The sequence below is a fragment of the Bubalus bubalis genome, chromosome 14, assembly GCF_019923935.1.
Source record: "Bubalus bubalis isolate 160015118507 breed Murrah chromosome 14, NDDB_SH_1, whole genome shotgun sequence".
Taxonomy (NCBI): Eukaryota; Metazoa; Chordata; class Mammalia; order Artiodactyla; family Bovidae; genus Bubalus; species Bubalus bubalis.
Window position 1 is genome coordinate 25,240,253 of NC_059170.1, and position 8,239 is coordinate 25,248,491.

General features: G+C 48.6%; 1 long non-coding RNA gene across 1 annotated transcript; it reads right to left on the minus strand.

The window, feature by feature from the left end:
* Window positions 1–5,116: 5,116 nt before the first annotated feature.
* Window positions 5,117–6,362, minus strand: LOC112578914. Its single transcript, XR_003103365.3, has 3 exons — window positions 6,210–6,362; window positions 5,541–5,681; window positions 5,117–5,416 (listed from the first exon to the last, which is right to left on the minus strand). It is a non-coding gene; the product is annotated as an uncharacterized LOC112578914 (long non-coding RNA).
* Window positions 6,363–8,239: the final 1,877 nt, after the last annotated feature.

The window sequence follows — 8,239 nt, forward strand, 5'->3', positions numbered from 1 at the left end:
TGGAATTTTCCAAGCAAGAATACCGGAGTGGTAGTCATTCCTTCCTGACAAACGCAGGGCTGGCTCCTCCACCCCACTCCCCACAAGCAGAATGCAAAAATAAGTGCGCGCATACACCCACAAACACCTCTGTCTGCGCTGAGTGCTCTGTACCCTCTTAGCCCTCACAGACACAGGAGCTGTCATTACCCCATCCTTCAAGGGGTAAACTGAGGCCCCGACACGGGTGACTTGCTCACAGACCATGATCAGTGAGCGGCAGAGCCAGGATTGAGTTTTCTGCCCTCCCCACTACACCAGGCTGCTTCTTAGAGCTGAGAGCTGGTGTAGACCCTATGCCCCCTGGCATCCCTCCTCTCAGCCCCGCACAGGACCACACGGCCAGTTTCCATAAGACCTTCTCTTGATCACAAAGGACAGTCAATCAAGATTAACAACTTCAATTGCCTGGAGGCCCCCTTGGTTCCAGATGCTTTTTGCTAATTCCAGATGGTTGTTTTGTTGGCTGTAAACTAGTGCCTTTTAGCTCTTGGATTCAGTTTTCCAGAGTGAGATCCCTCTCCAGCCCCAGTCCTGAGTCTCCCGAAGCCCAGGCCACAGAGGCTTGGGCTGCCAGGTTCAGATGTGACACGGTGGCTGCTGGAGTCTGTAGCCTGGCCACCTGGCAGGGGAGACCCAGGGGTGCCCTCAGCCAGGCCAAAGAGCCAGCAAACCCAGAGAAGTCCCAGCCCCTGTAATGCTCACAGTGATGGAAACTGCTTCCATAGTCCCCTGTTTCTAGATGTGACCTTTTTTTTTTTTTTTTTGCAAAGTCAGCTCAGGGCTTCTTAGATCTTGATGCATTCACACAAACCCTCGGAGGTCTTGTTAGAATGCAGTTTTGGGTTCAGCAGGATGAGATGGGACCCAGGGTTCTGCTTGTCTGAGTAGCTACCAGAGAGTGTGATGCTGCTGGTCCAGGGACCACACTGTGTGAAGCAAGAGGAGGGGTTGTGTGCAATTTGTGTGCGCAGGGGCTTGGGGTGGTGGTGCAAGTGGATTCCAAAGAGGAAAGTAGGCGGAAGGGTCAGCTTTGGGAACAGGAAAAAGGGGGGCTGGCTTGCCCACATGTGGCCCATCCTCCCAACCCAGGGATGGAAGAGAGGAAGGGGGGGTCACGTGACCATGTGTGGGTCACAAGGCCAAAGGACCCCTGCCTTCCCTCTGGTTTCACAGGACACTGAGTCCTTCCTTCCACCTATCCTTAGCCCCAAGGCCAGACAACTGGGGGTGCCCCAGGGGCATCTTGTTCACTCAGGAGGCATCCAGGGTCACAGGCTGACCTGTGATGGGGCACTGGTAAATCTCTGTGAAATACTGTCCAAGGGAGAGAAGGGGCTCATGTTTAAAGACTTTTTAAAATTTGAAATTAATTTCAAATTTTACTCAAGAGTTTGAAAGAATAGGATTGTACAAAGAACCCCCATATAACCTTTGGCCAGAATTGACGGCTAACATTTTATCCCTTTGTTTCATCATTTGTGAGCTCTCTCTCTCTGTCCCTCCTTGTCTCTTGATCTCAATCTGCCCTCTTTTATCCACCTCCTGATTTGTATAGATTTTTCTGAGCCTTGTAAGAGGACTTTCCCTCTCAATACTATAGTCTATATTTCCTAAGAAAAGGAATATTCTTGTATACAACCACATACAGGAAGTTGACATGAGTCCAATTCTTTTGTCTGATTTTCCATTCCTATTCCAGTTTGGCCCAATGCCATCCTTGCTAGCATTTTCTCCTACTGGACAGGGTCTGTCCAGAAACTGGGGTTTATATTGAGTTGTCATGTCTCTTTAGCATCCTTCAAGGTGGAACATTTCTGCAGTCTTTCTTTGTCTTTGCGACACTGACATATTTAAAAATACAGTCCTCCCCCCATCCTGCTAAAAAAACCAAACAAACAGTATGTTCCTCTTTTTGGATGGATCTGTTGTTTTCCAAGTGGTTAGGGATGCGTTAGGGATTCTGCATTTTCCCTGGTGGCTCACACAGTAAAGAATCCACCTGCCAATGCAGGACACCTGGGTTCCATCCCTAGGTCAGGAAGATCCCCTGGAGAAGGGAATGGCTATTCACTCCAGTATTCTGGCCTGGAGAATCCCATGGACAGAGGAAACCTGGCAGGCTACAGTCCATACGGCCGCAAAGAGTCAGACACGACTGAGCAACCTACACTTTTACACTAGGGATTCTGCCAGTCGACTGCATGGTGATATGTGTGCTCATCAGGGGCCCTTGGGCCCCACGCTGCGATGTTAGTTTTATCTCCTGGTCAGAATATTGCCTGATTTCGCCACTGCTTTTTCCTTAAAAGCATATAAATAGCCAGCTCCTCAATGAATTCCCTATTACCCATTGGTGACCCCTGCCCTGACCATCTTTACAACCAGGGTTGCAAAGTGATGTTTGTAACTCCAGCACTCTCGGCACCCCTCAGTCCCCCTTCAGCACTTGGCAGTTCTTCTGTAAGTAAGAGCTCTTCCTCTCCCATTCATTCATTCACTCATTCATCATTCATTCATTCACTCATTCACTCATCTATCTAGTATTGGTATGGACTCAGAAATGCCCATGTTCCCCCCAATGGTTTATAATTCATTATTGTTCGTAATCGTTTTGGTGCTCAAATTGTCCCATATTTGACCCTTGGAGATCCTTTTCAAGCTGTGTTCTTAAGACATCTTCATTTTTGTCTTAATGCCTCCTTACTCTGGGAATAATAAGCTATTTGAGGCTCATCTAGAACCTTCCATACCCCAGTCTTGGAACCGACCATTTCTCTGAGGATCCTGTTCCTCTCAGAGTGGATGGCTTGAGAAACTCAGATCTGGCACTAGGGGTGCTTGTTGATACTGGGGTGTTTTTGTTTCTAGGTCTTTTTAGTTATTGTTCTTGTTCAGTCACTAAGTTATACCAGACTCTTTGTGACCCCATGGACTGCAGTATACCTGGCTCCTCTGTCCTTCACTATCTCCCAGAGTTTGTTCAAATTCATGTCCATTGAATAGACGAGGCTTTCTAACAGAGCTAAGAAATAACTGATATATATAGATACAGTTGTATATATACACATACACATACACGAGCATACTCACACACATACACACAAATTTATCTTGGAAATCATGCCTTCACCTGACACCTCCGTGCAGACATGGAAGGTCACCTCTCAGATCCCCAGCTGTTCAGAGTGCAGTCCCCAGCTGTCAGCTTGCTCAAGGGCCCCCTCAGCTTTCGAGCTGAAGATGTGCTCCTCTGGGGAAGGCCTCCAGCCAGTGAGTGGACAGGCAGTGTTATAAGGATCTGCTTGTTGCCAGTCTGGGACCCCTCCATGGACAGTCCTTGCTCTGGAACTCTGTCAGACTGGCAGACTTTGTTATATCTGCATATAATCTGACAGCACCCCCAGCCGAATCATGAGCCTTCCCCTTGCCTTCACACCCAGGGCCCTCCCACGTCTACCTCCACCTCCACCCACATACCTTCAATCCCAGCCCACACCCTGGGGGTCTTTCTTGCCCTCCCAGTTTCAATTTGTTGCTCCTTCTCTCCCAATGAGATCCTGGATCCTGAAAATAACATCACATGTATTCATATGCTCAGATTTAATATTTGAAACAATTCCCCACTTGTGCTGCTGAGAGCATCACAGAAACATCCATTCGAAGAGCTTGGAGTGTCTACAGCTCTCTCCCAATCTCTGTCCCAGAGCCACCCAAGACCGCGCTTGTGAGTCGGTGGGACTGGTTCTTGTTTTCTTTAGTTTCTTTTTCTCCTTTCCTTTCAGTGTGACTATGGTGTTCATTTGAAATACATTGAGTTCATTTAGCTTCCTTAGCCCCCACCCCAGGCCCCCCCCACACACATCCTTTCAGATTTGATTTTATGTTTTTGAATATGTAAAACTTAACATGCTTCCAAATGGCAAAACTGAACTAAAAGGCACACCCGAAGAACCACTCCCTTCTGTGTCTCTTCCATCCTCCCCTCACTCCATCCCTGTTAAGGATCAGGTTCACTGTTTTCTCTTTTATCCTTTTCATGCTTTACCTGCACATGTTTTATTCTTCCCTGCCCCCCTTTTTTTTTGCACAGAAGGTAGCATATGTATTATTCTACCTGTGCTCTTCTGCACTTTGCTATTTACAGCCAGCAACATCTCCTGGAAATCACTCCCTAATCCTTTACAGAGGTCTTCCTCAGCTTTTTTTTAACAGCTGTGTAGTACTCCATCTCATGGGAATGCCATCCTTTACTCAATCTTGCTCCTGCATATGGGCATTCAGGGTGTTTTTTTTTTTTAATATTCTGCAATTGCAAACAATGGCACGTGTGTTTTCATATAATTGGAGATGCACCTCTAGGGTGAATTGCTAGGCATGAGATCTTGTATTCAAAGGGTAAGTGCATGTATTATTTTGTGTGTTATTGCCCAGTTTTCTCCCTTAGAGATTCTACCATGTTTCATCTCCACCAGGAATGTAGGAGCGTGGCTGTTTCCCAGTCTTTCTGACAGAGACTGGGGTCATGTTCTGACCTTTGCCATTCTGATGGGTGAGAAATGGTACCTGGGTAGAGTTTCCATTTGCATTTTCTTTATTTGGCATGTTTCACATGTTTAAGGGCCATTTTATATCTCTTTTTGTGAATTGTCTGTTTATGACCTTTGGTCATCTTCCTATAGTATTTCTTGGTTTGTTTTCTTCCATTTTTAAATGCTCTGTGCCTTTTAAACAGTATTCACTTTTTGTCTCAGATGTTAGATATTTTCTCCCAAATTACCATTTGTCCTTTGACTTTGCATATGGTGTTTTAAATTATGCAATCATTTTTAACTTGTATGTATCAAATTATGTATCAGTGCTGATTTTTTTCATGATAGTTAGAAGGTCTTCCCTTTCACCCAGCTTAGAGGTATTCACTCACATTTCCTTCCAGTGCCCATGTAGTTTCATTTTTATATGTAGATCACTGATCCATGTGGAGTTATTCTTGTGTTTGGGATGAGAAATGGATTAATTTTATCTTCTTTCCAAATGGCTGTCTGATTGTCCCAACACATTTATTACTCAGATCGCCTTAGTGCTGGGCTCATTTTTAATTCTTTCACGAATAGCCTTGTGGGGCGGAGGAAGGAGGGGGCTGTAGAAGGAGGGGGCTGTGGGAGCAGGGCTGGGATGATATTTCCAAGTGAAGAACAGTCCGGCCTTGGCAGACTGCGGGGCCTCCTCCTTCTATTTCCCTGGAGTGGGTGCTGGAGCACAGCCCAAGGGTGGGGCACAGAAATGAGTTTCTGGTCCCTTGGCAAGAAGAAGCATCCCCAATATTAGGGGGATGAGGCCCCCTTTGAGTTGAGAAGTAAGGTCTCCAACCTCCTTCCTGCAAAGAGAGGGGCTGAGGAGACTTGGGAAAGATGGGAGAATGTCACCAATCAGCCAGAGTCTGACCAGAGTTTCCTTCATTTGTGTCTAAGAGACACTTGATGAAGCTGTGTGCTCTTTACCTGCTGAGATTCAACTCCAGCATAGGCCATATTTTGCCAGTAAGTTAGGATCTGGGCAAGTTCCCTGGGCCACGTGCCTCTCTATCCCACCAATCCTGGAGGCCGGTGCTGGGGTGGTTTTTTTGCACCACATTTTCTTGGCTGGAAAATTAAAGAAACGTTGACTTTTGAATTAGAATTTGTCAGGGCAGAGGCCAGGTGAGCTGCTGGTTCACAGAGAGCAGAGCTGAAGTTGAACCTGCCCGTCTCTGACTCGGGCCCATCTAGCCAGAAGATCTGTGCGTCAGAGTGGGGAGAGCTCCCTGGGGGGCAAAGCCATGTGGCTGGGGAAGGGGATCAGGGGTCAAGTCCACCCACTGCCAGGCTCCCAGTTCAAGTTAAGCAGATGTTGTCCTGGCACAAGCAGTCCAAGGAGCCCACCCTCACTGAGGGGCAGGAGTCAGAGGTCAGCGTCCCATCCTCTCTGTCCCCGCATCCATGCTTGGCTCTGAGGATATCCATGAGGTTCCCCAGAGATCCCTAGCTCTGGAGGTCCCCGTTTACTGTCTGTTCCCATCTCTTGCCTCGGGATCCCCTTTCCATGCCTGACTCCTGCAATCACCTTCAAAAACTGCTTGCACCCAAGTCTTGCCTCCAGCTCTGCTTTGGGGAAAGCAAACCAAGACCCACCTCCTTCCTGCAGGTTCACTGTAGCCTCCTCAACACAGGGTGTGTCGCTCTCTGCTGTGGGGGCAGCCCCGTTTGATGCCAGGAGCAGCCTCTGCCCCTTCCGTGACTCCCGAACATGTCTGTAGATGTTGCCAAACACCTGCTGAGGGCAAAACCCCGGTGACTGAGAACTGCAACCTGAGAGCAAGGGCCAGAGGTCACACAGGGGGCAGAGGAGGCCCAGGGTGCCCGGGGCTGTAGTAAACTGGGGACCCTCAGGGTCAAAGGCCCGGTGTTGCCCGATCCCATATCAACCCCACTCTGATTTCAAAAGAAGCTAAAGCCTGGGGGTGAGTGTGAACTTATTCTGATTTAAAAAACTGGACTGGACAGAGCAAATTTGGCTGGTGGCCCATGCCCGCCCCCCCAACAGGTCCCATCCCCCGATCCTGAGAGGACCCCAGGCTTCCGGCTTCCTGCCTCCTCATCTCCAGGAGCCATGCCCATGGGAGCCTTGGAGAAGCAGTTCTGCTCCTGTTCTCGGGGACTTTCCAGTAATTTCCCAAGAGCTCTGAGACCCTGTGACCCCTGTGTGGTGGGGGAGGACAAGGCAGGAAGGCCATCTCCTGGGAACTTCAGGACTTGTCAGGGAACAAGGCTCTGAGCCCGGCCCCTGGGACTTGCCACCACATAGCCCCCAGGCAGGGCTAGCACTTTAGGGAGGTTTCATGCAAAGTCCTTTTTAAAAAAAAAAATAAATAAATTTTTTTTACTTATTTATTTTTGGCTGCACTGGGTCTTCATTGCTGCATGAGTTTTTTTGTTTTGTTTTGTTTTGTTTTCTAGTTAGAGCAAGCAGGGCCTTCTCTCTAGTTGCAGTGCATGGGCTTCTCATTACGGTGGCTTCTCTTGTTGCGGAGCATAGGCTCTAGGGCACTTGGGCTCAGTAGTTCTGGCTCCCAGGCTCTAGAGCACAGGCTCAATAGTGGCACAGGGACTTAATTGCTCCCCAGTATGTGGGATCTTCTCAGGCCAGGGATCAAACCTGTGTCTCCTGCATTGGCAGGCAGATTCTTTACCACTGAGCCTCCAGGGAAGCCCACATAAAGTCCTTCAAGTGCCTTGAAAGGAAACTATTCATCTCACTTGGTCTCCCAAGCCTTCAGTGAGATAAACTCCAAACCTCAGAGCCTGAAGTTTCGACAGCCTCAGACTGTGAGAGAAGCCCGTTCTCCAATTCCGTTCCCTTGGAGTCTGGGGTCGGAAACCTGGAATCTAGTTCCAGCCTGTACCTGCTCACTTTGACTTTGCAAGATGGTGACTCCTCTATGATTTCTTCATTGTGGACATTTTGGGCTGCACTGCTTGAGCACCTCTTGTATATCTGGTACTGTGCTGAAATGACATCCAATTACTAAAGTCGCCCGAGTTCGGGCTCAGCGTTCAGGATCTTGGTTTCCAAAATGCCAAGCTCCCTGGTGCCTGGAACTCTGCTTGGCAGTGACTGACAATCAAGGAGAGAAAGACTGACCTTTCAGCAGCAGGCAAGGAAGGTGTGATCATTCTCCTCCATGTTCCCAACAGAAAAGCTGAGCCTCAGAGAGGGTGGGTGGCTTTCTCAAGGACACACAGCTAGTAAGTGGGGGAGCCGGGACTTGAAATCCAGGATGCAGGATCTTCAAGTCTGTCATCTTGGCCACTTCCTGCCCACCTCCGAGGTTCACAGACTTTGTGCCCGACTCCGAGTTCCCTCTTGTTGTAGTATATCACCACAAAGGTAGTAGCTTGCAACAGCACAAGTTTATTCTCGTGTTGTTTTAAAGGTCAGAAGTCTGAAAGGGGACTGTTTCCTGGCCCTTCCAGCTTCTAGAAACTGCTGCCTTCCTTGGCTGGTGGCCCCTTCCTCCATCTTCAAAACTGTCAACTGCGTCCCTCCAGCCTCTGCCTCCATCATCACCTCTCCCCCACCACCTGACACTCCCCACCACCTCCCTTTCTCTCTTATGAGGACCCTCGTGATTATATCAGGTCCCACTCCTGAGCCCAGGGTC